We start from the raw sequence: 14822 nt of genomic DNA on the forward strand, positions 1-14822 counted from the left end.
GGCCGGCCTTGGTGTGGCCGCGCAGGAGGGACGCGGCGGGTGCGGCTCCTCCCCGCCCCGAGCCACCTGGGGCGCCCGGGAAGGGGCGGGGCAGGGCCGGGACAGGTGGGCCCCGCCCGCTGCCGGCAGCCCGGGACGTGGGCTCCTTGGAGATCCTCCGCGAGGTGGAAAGGGGGCCCGGGCGGCCGCGTAATAAGTGACTCCTGGGACAGTTAGTGCTTGGGAGGGGCGGGGAGCCAGGACCCGGCCCGTTTCCACACAGCCTGGCCCTCTGGGGAAATGGATCACGGAGCGTGGGAGCCGGAACCCCCTAAACATGAAAAGGAGAGGCCAGTCCTTCTCTTGTGGGCTGTAGAAATCAAGAACCAAGAGCCTCAGGGTGAAATTGATGGGGGCCAAGGGCAAGTTCAGAACTGGAAGAGCTCAGAAAGGCCTTTTCTAACCGTTCTGCCCTCCCATCCCCACTTCAAATGATTCTCCCCCCTTTTTAAATAATGGCTTTAAACTATAAATAAGGTCATTTCAGATAGTGATGTCCTCCCCACCTGGAGACTGTAAGCCCCAGGTGGGGCAGCAAACTCTCCTGTCCATGATGAATCATTAAGAGGTGAACAAACCAAGGGCAGAGCAAGTGCTCAGTTAATGGCTGATGAATAACTGAGGCGTGACCAGCCTCTCACTGGTCCCCCCAGGCCAGAGTCTGCTCCAGCGTCCCCCCTCCCACTTTGTCAGAGAGCCCAGAATCAAGATGCCTGGCTTCCAGACCACCCATCCTCTCTGTACTGCTTACCTCCCTCCCAGTGCCAGTCCAGAAGCTGACTTGTGGGAGGTCTGCAAAGGTCCTAGGGGCACTTTTGGAAGCTGTCGAGAAAATCTTTACCCCCTGAAGATGTTACAGGCAGAGGAACTCGGACATACAATGCTGTCTTGCCAGGCCCGCCCTGTTCAGTTTGGGCGACTGACCTGACATCCCACAGCTGATAGCAGAGCTGAGTCGGGGGGCCCTGATGGGCTACAGAGACCTGTGGATGGGAAGTCTTGACCTTCTGCAGAAATGGGGGCTTGGGTTTGCTCTGAGTTCTCCAATCCATGGCCTTTCCTGGCTTCTCAAAGGTCAGGTGTGACCTGAGCCATTTGTATTTACTGAGGCCCTGACAATTTCAAAAACAAAGACATGTCAGAATAGGATAGAAATAATGTGGTATATTTCTTAAGTGTTTCATTGAACAAATGAATAGTCTTCTCACACACAAACACACAGGAGATGATGTGTGATGCTGCTACTAACATGTTAATTTCCAGACTCATTAAAGAAATCCATTTCAAGCCCACTACAGGAAACACTGTACAACTTTAAAGTTGTATAGAGACTATTCCTCCCTGTAACTATTTCAATATTCTTCAATGACTGCACATTAAACCTCAGAAGCCATAACTGGAGGCTGTTAAGATGAGGTCAAGGCCACCCCTCCCCGGAACAATAAGCTCAACACTCTCAAGGCTTGGACCCCATGTCCCTTCATCAGTGAGTCCTGCACAGATGGGTGTTTAAGATGTGGTATGGCCTGGCTGGCCACTTCACACTGGGCAAGCCCAACCCAGAAAAAAGTCACAGAGGATGGCCCACCCAGTGGGCTCTCCCCCAGCTGCACTCCCTCCGTGGTGGGTGGGGAGGCTGGTGTCCCTCCCGGGACTGTGAATGGTCCTGCCCTTGGGACAGCCACTGGCCCTATTAGGTGAGGCTGAGCCCAGGATTCCCTCTGGGTCTCAGCCACGTGACATGGACCCAGCCCTTCTTGCATGTCAGTTTCAGTCAGTGGAGCGTGTGATCCCCTGTGATTTAGGATCCTCCCACTGTGTGTGTGATCTTGGCCGGGCCAACCTGGTAGGTGATGCCACCCGGGCTAACCTGAGAATCATCAGGAAAGTAAATGCAAGTTGTACTCTGGTGTTCCTGTTCTCTCTCTCTCACCCCTCTGGGCTTGCTGAGGAGCCCTAGGCATCTTCCTCAGTTATGCATTTCTACTTGGGAAATGTGTATGCATGAAATCAGACGTGCTCTCTGCTTTAAATTCTTTACTTGAAAGGGGTATCCAAAATATGACAAGCTGATACCATTGTAAGGTTAAATGAAAGAACGTATATGAAGTACATGAGCACGGGGCCCACAAAAGCACCTGCTCAATAAATGGTGCTCAGCCTGGCAGTGCCAAGAGAGCCAGCTGATATCCGCTAGCCATTATAGTGCTGAAAAGAAAGACCAGACCATTGATGGACTCCTGGAGAATCTAAACTAAATTAATCCTTACGAATAGCTGTGATCCCCAGGAAAATGATACCTGAACTAGGAAATCTTCAGGTTCTTTTCCATCTCTAGATCTTTGATAGTATAATGGAAGAGAAACTATCCAAAGAGGAAATAATTCCAATTTTCTGAACCTTGGGATATATTTACCTTCCTAATTTTTCCTACTTTTATATAGCACTCAGTGTGTATATTAACATGTACACCATTTTCTGTGCACGTTTTTCAAAGAAACAATGCATATAAAGTACCTAGGATAATTCCCGGCACATAATAACTGCTCGATTAATTACAACTAACATGGGCGAGGTGTTGAAGTGATCAGAATTACTAGGATCGGAAAGAACCATGGATTCAAACAGGCAAATCTGAGAATCAGTTTAATAGGTAACCCAGAGTTTTAAGTTCACTGGTTCTGGAATCAGACCATTTAGGTTAAAATCCAGTCATGGTTTATGAATCTCACTATGCTCCAACTTCTTCATCTATGAAATAAAGATAATACTAGTAGATCATAGGAAGAAGCTGGAGACATGAAAAGAATAGCTAACCTTCAGTGAGCAGCTACTCTGTGCTGGTCATGATGTTAGTTAGGTGCTTAGATTTTCTTCTGACATTTGACTTCAGAGTGGGAATTCATCAAGGAATCACAAACCTTGAACCTGGACTCAGTATTCTATGTCTTACAGTTTTTCCTTAAGAGAGTATCCACAACTGTCCTTATATTTGCAAAAAGCCTTGGGTTTCAAGAACAGTTAGGAATCACTGACTTCCAAACTTAGCCAGCGGTTTTAGGACTGGAAGACTTGTGAACGCTCACAAAGGGCAGACATCCTTGAGAAGGAGGTTCACCAGGAGGCCTGCTCAAGGTGCAAATCACTGCGCCCGAGGAGTCCGATTCAGGAGGGCCGAGAGGTTGTGGGATAAGCAGTTCAGGTGCTACTTACCAACAGGTGAGCCTAGGAAACTGAGAGCATCCAACCTTTTCATCTCTCAGGTGAGAAGCAGCCCCAGGGATCAGCTCCCTTGGAATCACCTTTCAGCCCGCATCTGCCAGGCAGCCAAACCCTCACCCCACCCAAACCAAGGGAAAGAAATGCTTCTCCCTGCACAACCCAGCTTTGCACAAGGAGCACTCAGGGAACAAACAACATGTGCAACTACCTGAGGGCTAGCCCTTTAAATATTAAAGGAGCCTAAACCTGTCTTGCCAGGACAACCCCCTCCAGCACCCACATCCCTCAGTCCAGCCATCCCCCTCCACACACCCCCTCCACACAAGAAGTATCTAGCGCTACTATTTGAACAGCTGAGGCTATTCAGCTAACACTTCCAAGTGACATCCTACAAAAATGTCTATGTTTTGTCCCATTTCCTAAAGCCACAGGCTAATCAGACCCTGAAACAGAGGACTTCAGTCTGGTGCCATTTCAGTGTGTGAGGCCCACAGGGGACATGCTTCTTTGGGGACTGATCTTGGCAAGGACTGAGTCTGAAGCAAGGACAGGGCAGGCGGCAGCTGCAACAAGAGTGGCTATGTTTCAGGAATGCCCAAAAAGGTCAGCCCAACAAGGATCAGACAAAACCCAGGATATTCTCGTCCTGACCGGTGAGCTGCTCTCTGTGCTTACCAAGGGCAGCCAAGGATGCATGCATGTCTTTGGGGTTTTGATGTTCACCAATCACAAAGTCCTGATGTAGCAAAAAGTTGAAATAACCTTCCCAAAGTGAGCTGAGCACACCTCTCAAATACAAGGCAAGCAGGAAAAATCTCCCACATGGCTGGCTGTGGCTGTGCCATTTCCCGGAGAAGACTGTACAAAGACGGAGCTGGCCCCTCAGGCCTCTGCTAGACCCTGAGGCTGGGCAGCAAGTCAGCTCTTACGTATATGTCCCTCAGTATTGTCTTATACCCTCTGGAGGACTGTGGATCAGTGTGAATCCGCTTGGCTGTCTAAAACGTATCAGCTGGGGATGAGCTCGCCCTCTTTGGCTTGGTTTCAGAGCGAGCACTGAAGCGTGGACCACAAATGCATGTGTCTGCTTACAGAGTTGTTGGCTACAAAAATGCCCAAATGCCTTTGTTGTTGTATTTGTAAACTAAGCAAAGAGGATCTTGATTATTCTAAATTTACTTCTTACTTCTGAAGTTGACACAAACATACTTATCTTTTTAATTTGCTAAATAAGGAACTGAAATACCAGTGTGGAGAAAATTCTTAGTGTAAAATCAGAATTCTAGTACCATGAACACACCAAGCAAAATCTGCTTCAGGACCTTTGCACTTACTGTTTCTTCTGTTTGGATTTGTCTCCAGATCTTTGCAAGGCTGGCTCCTTCCCTCATGCACAGAACCATCCCTGACCACCCAAGCCATGTAGTATCACAGCACCCTGTTCTGTTTTCTTCATAGCATTTAAATGTACCAAATCATTTTAGAAAGTGCTGTTCACTGGTTTATAATGTACCTCTAAGAAAATGAAGATTTTTGTGTAATATACCACCTCTGTCCAGCTCTGAAAACAATGCTGAGTACAAAGTAGGTGCTTAAATCTTTGCAGAAAACTTGATGAATGCTCACATTTTTGCAGCAGGCTCTGAGTACATCGCATGGAGGTGTCAGCTGCTCCTATATGTTGCTCCTACAAAGATGCTTCTGGGTTGTAGGCTCTTAGCACTAGCTATAATTGCTGAGAATCTGAATAGACTTGACTCATGATCTAGTGTCAGGACATTGCGTGTGGAATACTTACAGGAGTCCTAGGAACAGCCGTCAGGCACAGAGATTGAAACTAGCCTCAAACCCCCCTCACTGCAGTTCTCAGGAGGTTCTCTCCCCATGAAATAGCCTAAGAGCAGACTTTCCCCAAAAGAAAAAGAGGGTGGAGCAGTAGGAAAAGTGAGGACCCTAAACAGACAGCTCCAATGAGATTCCACTTCACTGGTAGAATCCAATGATTCCCAGGATCTCACAGTCTGCTCTCCTGCTCAAAGTATCTGTAATGCTAGGTGAAGGATAAGCTGGTGTCCAAGGCAAAAATACCTTCACTTGGGAAGTATTTGATAATAACTATTAAAAACAAGGCAACAGGCCCCTGATGGAGTCACTTATTCTAAAGCCCCATGTCACCAAACCAAAAATGGGACTTAATTTCACTTTTGGCTCTCCCAGAAATGGAATCTTAAACCAGGCAATAGGGAATCGCCTGACCAGCATTCATTAGGTCATTTGCTTTACATGCCCCTGCCATCCCCTAAAGCAAAGTGACCTTGCAATAACCAACCTGCTTTTTGCCTCTCTGCCTCTGTTACCTTCTGCCTATAAAAGTATTTCACTTCATACATCTCCTTAGAGCTTCTGCTAGATTGGATGCTGCCTGATTCATGAATCACTGAATAAAGCCAAAAAGATTTACCCCTTTTGAATTTTATTTCAATATCACAATCCCATATATTTGAGTGGTATTTGTATAAGATGCTTGCATACAGTTTCTCACTGATGCTCACAACACACTGAAGAATGGAGGACAGTGGGCTACAAAACTCCCTAACTCCAGTATGGAGATGAGGTTGTTGAGATGCTGCACAGTTAAACAGGCTGACCACATCCCGGAGTTGTTCCCTGGAAAGTAGAGCCAGGTCCAGGTCCCAAGTCCATCCTTCTTTCATGACCGAGTAGCATCACTGCCAGATGGCCCATGCTTCAGGGGTATGTTGCTCAGAAGAGAGCATTGCAGGGCAGCAAGGACACCAGGGCTGCTGGTTGGGGTCTAGCTAGCCGGTAGCCAGGTTGGCACTGGCTGAAGGAATTAGCATCGCATGACCTAGACGCATCTGCCTTGGGCCGGCCCTTCCCAACCCTGCAGGAGCCTATGAGAGGCATCCTCAGACAGAAGCACAGGGAGTCTGTGATAAAACGGGGGTCTCAGGGGGACCACTACTGCTGTTCCTGCCCCTTTCTGTAGTTGGATGTGCATTTACATGTGTGGTATGATTGGCATGTTTACTTTTTCTAAAACTTAAAACACTAAAATGAGATCTTATTAATCATCATGACAGGGCTGGAGGTGAGGTACGGGGCAGCTATTATTATGAGCATGGGTCCCTGAGAGCCTTCTTTGAGGCCTCACGCAGATCTATGGATGAGGGAACCCCCCCAGCGCCCCCTCAGGCCTTCTGCTAGAGCTGGCTCAGCTGGGACAAGAGAACCCTGCTCTTCTTTTAGCTTGAGAAGTCAAGGGATACAGGTCGTGTATTTTTAAATGCAACCAGAGATAGCATCTGAAAGAGAAAAAGAAATCAACATGGGTAAGTGAAATTCTTACCACCTACAGTTTGAAAATCATGACACAAGTGACTGTTGCACTTCCAAGTGTCTGTTATGGATGAAAAACATTCTGAGCACCGCGCTCCAGCAGGTGGCCTTCCTCCAGAAGCCCCACAGTCGTGCGTTATCAGGCACCCCTGCTGTGAAGTATCTCTGTGATTTCGATTTCCTGGTGGCTCAGTGATAAAGAATCCACCTGCCAATGTAGGAGATGTGGGTTAAATCCCTGAGTCAGGAAGATTCCCTGGAGAAGGAAACGGCAACCCACTCCAGGATTCCTGCGTGGGAAATCCCATGGACAGAAGAGCCTGGCAGGCTACAGTTCATGGGTAAGAAAGGAGTCGGACACAACTTAGTGACCAGACAACAACAACAATTCTTTCCTAGCTGTTTTAGATTGCTTAAAGTAATTCAAATAACAGTAAGATCTCAGATTTCCATGAAAGGAGAAAACACCGAAAGTTGCCAAGTAAGAAAAATGGATAAGTTCTTTACAAAATGATTTCTGAGGCTGGTTGCTGATTTTCACTACACACACACGCACACACACACAGCACTGTTCTGAGAGGCAGTATCAGTAGCTGTGGAGAGTACACTCCTTAGGATCAGTCCACCTGGGTTTCAATCCTTGCTTCTCCTTCCAGCTGTGAGACCTTGGGCAAGTTAATTAACCTCTCTGTGCCCATGCCGTCCCCACTGGAGACAATGGTGCCTACCTCATGGCGTTATTGGGAGGATTAGATGGATTAATACATGTAAAGCGCTTAAAACAGTATCTGGCACACCACCAGGAGAGTCTCTCACCTTAATCCACTACCAACTGCAGCTTTCCAAGCATTATGAGCTTCTGGGACTGGAACACATTATTGGCAAGTTTGCCAATCTCTTTCATCTCAGGTATACATTCTGGAGGAGTAAAGTATCATTTTAGGTCAATTTTTTGAAAAGCTGTTCTACAAGAATGATTTGCAGTCTGGTCATGGGTAGGGGTGAAGGTTTAGAGGGTCCTGGAAAGAGAAGTTCTTGCCAATTGGTGAAGAACCCACCTGACAATGCAGGAGATGCAAGAGATGTGGATTCAATCCCTGGGTTGGGAAGATCCCCTGGAGGAGGAAATGGCAACCCACTCCAGTATTCTTGCCTGGGAAATCCCATGGACAGAAAAGCATGGCGGGCTACAATCCACGGGGTTGCAAGGAGACAGACACGACTAAGCACACACAGAAATAGAGGGGGCTTCAAACAGAACCTCCTTCAGCACTGGGGAAGCGAAGCAGGTGGAAGATTCCAACCTTTGCATCCATGGTGCATTGCCAAGTAGAAAGATCCACAGGGGTTACCTGCAAGTCTTTTTTTTTTTTTTTTTCAAGTCTTTTATTATTTTGAACCCAACTAACCACACGGAAATCGGTGTTTGCTCTGCAGATTGGCTGAAGAACCACCAAACACCAAAGGGAAAGTAAAAATCCCATGGCTCAGGATGCCTTTTGTCAAGTGAGCCCGCATTTTTTCATCTGATGTGTCACCAGAGAGATGCCTCCCACTCCTGTTCAATTTATTATGTACATAAGACAAATTACAAGATGTAACCTGTCACAAATGCTGGAATTAAAGCTGCCAATACACACGTCACCAGTAATTGCCTCAGCAGATAGCTTCCGTTCCACATTCTCCCACAGATGCTCCAGCTCTGTCGTATTTCCAAGGCACAGCCTGAACACTGCTCAGAGCTCGATGGAACAAGAAACCTTGAGGACGGCTCGTGGGTGCCCAGGGAACAGGTGTGGTTCATGTAGACCTACTGTATTGCGGAGTTGCTGGTCGTGGAACCTAGAAGTCACCTCCCAGTGGTACTGAAATGTGCTCTGTAATCAGATCCTTTTGGGGACTGCTTTCCCATCTAAAATAAATGGGCTTCAGCCTAAATATTCATCCACCACATTTGAAGTTTTACTACTTAAGTTACCTTTAACAGTCTAGTAACTGCCTCTTCCAAGTTCTTTGGAGAATGACAAATTCAAGGAGATAGATAAGACATCATAAAAGCATGTCATTTGCAGTGCCCTGAATTCTACTATAAAGCCTTTATTTGACATCCACCTTTCCACTTTCAATTGATGAAAGCAGTTTACTCTCTGGCTCTCAGGCAACATTAACCAAACAAAGAACAAATGAGGGTTTTTACATACACAAGGCCATGCAGGGCCACAGAAGGTCAGTGACCCAAAGTAGGGCAGTCTCTTTGCTGAGAGAGCAGAGAGAGATAATCCTGTGTCCTGCCATTTTTTATTCCCCAGTGGCTTCATACTCTGGCATCCTCTCACAAGATCTCAGAGCTGTACATTAATGGTAATAATCAGTAAGTTAGGGACGTCTGTGGTGGTCCAGTGGCTAAGACTCCATGTTCCCAATGCAGGGGGCCCAGGTTCAATCCCTGATTAGGGAACTAGATCCCTTAGACCACAACTAAAGATCTTGCATGCTGCAACTAAAAGACCTCACATGTTGCAACTAAAGATTCCACTTGGGACTTCCCTTGTGGTCCAGCGACTAAGACTCCACACTCCCAAAGCAGGGGACCTGAGTTTGATTCCCAATGAGAGAACTAGATCCCACATGTTGCAACTAAGACCCAACATAGCCAAATAAACAAAACAGTAATAATCAGTAGGTTAAAACAGGAATTTGAACACCCCAACAAATTGTCAGAAGATGCCAATAACCTTGCAACATATGCAGAGCTCCAGTGCATTAGTTGAAGAATGCCCATGAGGTAAAACATATTATTAGAATAAATCCTTTCTTGGACAAGAAGAAATTCAGAAATTCAGCTAATACATTGGTCCATCGCACTAACTCAATCATACTTTTAAAAAAGTTAAGATACTTACTGATATCAGTGGCTGTCTTTTCAGTGGCGAAGAAACAAAGGTCAGGTTTTCTTGGATCCTCAGTGAAGGAAAAACTTAAAAAACAGACAATCAAGCAAAGCAAAAGACAAAGAGGTAAAGGTTGACCTTGCTCAGGCTTTGAATTCGAGCCGCTGCTCCCTGAAATGAACTCCTTCGAGGCCAGAAAACAGCCCATCCCCACACTGGCACTGAGGACTGCAAGGAGGGTGCCTTTAAGATGACTCAGATAAGAAAAAACAGACCAGCCAAAGTGTAATTCAATTTTATTTTCCACTTTTAGTATTTTTCAAATTATACAACATGCAGTCTGCCAGAGTATCCATAGATCTTCATTTTAGAACCTAGAAGATAACCAAAATTGTCCATAGGCCAGGGGAGGGTTACTTCCAGCTCTTTTGTTACATGTACTATATTACAGCATCATAATTCGATACAAACTGCCATTCTCCCCCTCACACCACCAAAACAAATTCATCCACAAGTTTTTTTTTTTTTTTTAATGAAAGCTACTGTACAAATACATAAAGCCCAGAGAACACACATCTGCAGTACACACAACATACTTTACAAACTAGACATGGATAATTCTACAGAATTGCCCTATTCCCCTTATATCCACACACGGTGAAAACTATTTTAAACTGATGAACAGATTTGTAAATGTGTAAGCAGACTTCACGGAATGGTGCCTCCTTCAGCTGTTACCTTGACCTTATTCAAGATTTTTTAAAAAGTCTAAACTGTTAACGTTCAGTGAAGGCATTTTAGACTATGACGGTTCCCGTAGCTCGCTTAAGATATGCAGTGTGAGACAACTTAGAAGTGAAATCTTACCCCAGTCCCCTACCTCCTACCCCCTGCCAACAAACAACTTCCCTACTGGGTCATAAAGGCAGAGTCTAAATGTCTTCTGCCCGGCTTAAAAAATACACTTCAAAAAGGAGACTGTTGCGAATTTTTATTTGCTTTCAGTTATTCCTCCAGGAAAAAAGAAATGATAATCTCCCCTTGAGTCTTGGGGATGGCTTAGTCTGGCCTTTGGACAGGAAAATCACTTCCCCCTGTGAAAGTAGGGCTTCAAAAACTCTCTAGATGCTACATTCTAGCCAGTCCTTTTTACTTCATTTATCCCAATATTTCTACGAATTCTAATTTTCTTAATCATATAATACTATTTCCTTTAAAGTCTTAATCCACACTTATTGTTTTCCCTACTACCTGCCATTCCACAAGGCAAATTGTACAGCATTGGAAGAGATGATGCATTTATACAGAAGTCTACAGTAACTGACCAAAACCTACTTGGCATTAATATATTTTTGTCTCCAACCATAAATGTTGATATCCCAAACAGCATTCCTCTAATTCAACAATCCACCATTCTGCAGGGAGAGATTATCTGTAGAAATCATCTGGTTATTCCCTTTTAGCATCAAAGAGTAAAGTTCAAGAAGTAGCTTGAAATATAAAATTATTCACAGAGGAGACACACACACACATACATACACACTCTAGTAAAAAGCAGCATACAACCAAAAAATATCATCACAGGCTCCACCGTCCACAAACGCAGTTTTCACATCCAGAGTAGAAATGTAAAAAAGGTAGTCTAAGAAAGTGAAAATTGCATGAATGCGGCTTTTAACAAAAGTGATTCTACAGAGTATATGGTCCTGATATTACCTTATTAAGCAAAGTAACATTTAGGGATTCATTTGATTATACTGCATAATCCATTCCAATGATCTGCCTTTAGTCACAGTGTAGGAAAGTTAGCTTAGAGGTCCTGTAAAGACTGAAGCTAGGTGAACTGACTGGCTGATCAGCAACTAGCAGAATCATCTTTAAGAGACATCAAAGCCAACTTTCTCTGTGAATAAAAGTGAACTGAATTTTGTGAATCCCTAACAGAGGAACTACAAGTGAATGTTTCTTTTAGAAACATGAACGAGTCAAAGACCCCTTCAGAATTAGAAAGCGGGTGCCCAGGGAAAAATGACTTTGTAAAGAATCTAAAATAATCTATTACCAAGAAAACCCAAAAGGAAGAATTCCTCACCTTTGTCCAATTTCCAAACATAGAGTTATACAGTTGCATAAGACAGCATAACCACAACAGTGGTTATGACCATTTATTAACTGGCAATCCTCTCAAGGACCAATTTTAGCTTCTAAAATCAGAGGCAACCATATTAACAACAAGGTTATAATCTATGGCATATGTTATTTATTATCTGATAAGGTTTGTCAAACCTGCTCTACAAGGATCTTTCTGTCAGATGGCAAATAGCACTGGAGCGCTATCAACAATGTAAAAAAAAAAATCAAACACAAGAAGCTTTAAAAATGTAAATGAATGCAAACTTGTCATTCTTATGAAATAAATACTTCAGTGGAATTCATCCTCTTCTCTTGCCTTACTACCTGCCCCTCAAAACAAAATACACATAAAGTGCAACATTTAACAAATAAATTAAGTCAAAGCAGCTTTGCTTGGTTAGGAAAATTTTACACAAGAGTTTGGAAATCTATTCGGTCTTTAGTGCTTTTTATACACACACATGCGCACACACACACACACGAACTATCTCCCACCCACCAGCAATGAGAAAGCACCATGTCTCTCCTGGCATAATTTCATTCCAATGGTGAAAACAGCAGGGATAGAACCAGCTCACTCATCCCAGGTCGCCATAAGCATAGGATGAGTTCTTTCAATGAGATGGGTTTGGTCATCATTGACTTAATCCTCAGATTTACCCAAACAAGTAGCAGCACATGAGACTAACTGAACTGAATCCTTGTCAGTTTCCCTGGAAACTTTACTACTTGGACATCGATCATTTTAATAAGCACAACTGGAAATAAAAGTTGAATCAGCTTTAGAGTCACGAATTTGAATAAAACGATAGCTGAACTGAAAAATCCATCCACACTGATTTCTTCAAATTCTACCTAAGAGAAACCTATCTATTTGCTGCCAAAGAGAGAACTCAACTAAACAGTCAAGGATGGGTTAATACAACAACTTATTCATAGGCACAAAAATATGTCACTTTCCCTCTAGGGTTTCCTTTTCAACTGCTGGAACAATCCTGGATTTCATCAGCAGCATCCCCACCAGGCTTACGATGGTTCCCTAGAGAAGAGGCCATCCCCGAAGCGAGCTTCTGTGTTCAGGGAGAAGGCAGTGAGGAGGGAGGCAGCCCCATTTCCACTCATCCAACTTTGCAGCATTTTCAACATGTCTGAAGGAATGATATTTAACCTGGGCTGGCTGAGACTAGTCACTGCAGGTTCAGTAACAAGCAGCCCAGAGGTGAATGCTATGACTTCTCGCATTTACACAGATGTGTCTGAGTGAACACTGTCTACATTGCTACTGTCAGATTGTTTTTCTGCCTTGAATGAATATGCTTTGCATTTTAAAGGGTGCCATACTAAAAGGTGTATTTTACAGATCCAAAGATGTGACCAGGGTATTCAAAATGCATCTTTGGGGAGACTTGTTTTGGAAAAGTGTTCAGAATGAAAATTTCAAACCCTTATAGCAGCATTTTTGTGTTCCCTAAAAATATAAAGTAATGTGTGTATTTTACAGGAAACCAGACAGTTGTGGTGGTGGAGCGGGAGTCCCCACCTCCACGGCACTTGGTTGTTCCCCCTCAGGGAGTGGTGTTTGCTGGGACGTGGCTGCCGAGAAAGGAGTCTCTAAGAACCACCCAGGGACCACCCAATGCCCCAGGCCCAAGGCCAGAGCAATGGGTCCCAGGAGTAAGTGGGTCTTCTGTCAGCGTTCCCTTCAGATTTCTTGAGAAAAGTCCAAGCACGCATCTGTACACAGAAACTCTATACAGCTCAAATATCTGAAACTGGTGTACTGCAGATGGCTGGGGTAAGCAAGTGTAAAAGAAAATGGAAACTGTGTGGGAGGGAGAAAAATAAAGGAACTGGTGATTAATGTAGTCCTTGACATGCTACGTGGAGTCATATCTGTTGAAAGAGAATCAAAGAGAGAAAGAACATAGGAGTTAGAGAACACAATAGAAATTCACTCTTTAAGGGAAAAAAAAGTTTTAATTTTAGATATTTAGACCAGAGCTGTCGCAACAGAAATACCATGGGAGCCACACATTTAATTTTATTAATAAATGTTCAGGTGGCCACATAAGTAATTATTAGAGATTGAGATGTTTTACATTAAAATATTACTACTGAGATAATTCACAGTCTTTTTTGCCAGTGTTTGTCAACTGGTGTGTTTTTTGCACTTTCCATACATCTTGGTGTGAACTTGGCCACAAGTCAAGTGCTCAGAAGTCACCTGTGTGGTGAGCAGTGAGCCTACTGGACAGCACAGCCTCCTACTTAGGAGGCTTTTTCTTTTGCTCCAAGTATTTAGCCCTGACAACAGTCTCTTCCCTAATGGCTCAGATGCTAAAGAATCTGCCTGCAGTGTTGGAAGACCCAAGTTCAATCCCTGGGCTGGGAAGATCTTCTGGAGATCTTCTCCCTTCTGGAGAAGGGAATGGGCTACGTGCTCCAGTATTCTTGCCTGGAGAATTTCATGGACAGAGGAGCCTGGTGGGCTACAATCTATGGGGGTTACAAAGAGCTGGACATGACTGAGCGACTAACACTTTCACTTTTCATAGTGTCTTCCAAAAGTCAGTGCCTATTGAAATGACAGATATTTGGAGAAACAGAATTCGTTTTCTCATTCCTTGGGGGAACTCAAACACCAATTCTCACTTGCCAGCACTTAAAGACATCCAGCCAGGTCAGACACACCCCCTTAGGCCAAGCTTTCTCAAGGCATAGACTCCCAATCCTGAAAGGTATTGTTTTGTCTCCCCGGGGTGAAGTTACATAGTAGGCCCTCTCTGATGTCACTCCACGTCCCACCAGATGTTCATCGGATATGGTCAAGTCTCCAGGATGAAATGTGACCAGTTCTGACTCAGAGGCCAGCCCTTCGTCAGTCTTTGGACCAACTCCAGTGAACTCTACTTTCAGCAAGAAACAGAAAGCCTCAACCTCCTCACACCCGGAAGCCTCACACCTCCTCACAGACCAGAAGCCCTGGTCTGTCGGGGGTCCTGCCTGTGGGTTTTGTGCAGAGATCATGGTGCTTGTGGGTTGGGGAGTGGGTGACAGGAGAGCTTGGTAGAGCCTCATCCTTAAGGAATATACAGGTAGTGCCAGGCACAGAAAATGTGACAGACACTAAGAAAAACCCAGCTGCTCTTCTGATTCTACAAACTTCATGTAGATACA

The 14822-nt window shown here is 44.7% G+C and overlaps 1 protein-coding gene across 2 annotated transcripts in view; it reads right to left on the minus strand.

Annotated features, from left to right (window-relative positions):
* Positions 1 to 9813: 9813 nt before the first annotated feature.
* The window catches only part of KIF5C (kinesin family member 5C), a 151253-nt gene continuing 146244 nt past the window's right edge, over positions 9814 to 14822 (minus strand). Inside the window, exon 26 of one of the 2 annotated variants that reach the window (XM_061135114.1) lies at positions 9814 to 13538. The gene's annotated coding sequence lies outside the window, so the exon portion shown is untranslated. The remainder of the gene's footprint in view (positions 13539 to 14822) is intronic. The other variant, XM_061135116.1, reaches the window with a different exon arrangement.

This window comes from Dama dama, chromosome 33, assembly GCF_033118175.1.
Source record: "Dama dama isolate Ldn47 chromosome 33, ASM3311817v1, whole genome shotgun sequence".
In the NCBI taxonomy this organism is placed as follows: Eukaryota; Metazoa; Chordata; class Mammalia; order Artiodactyla; family Cervidae; genus Dama; species Dama dama.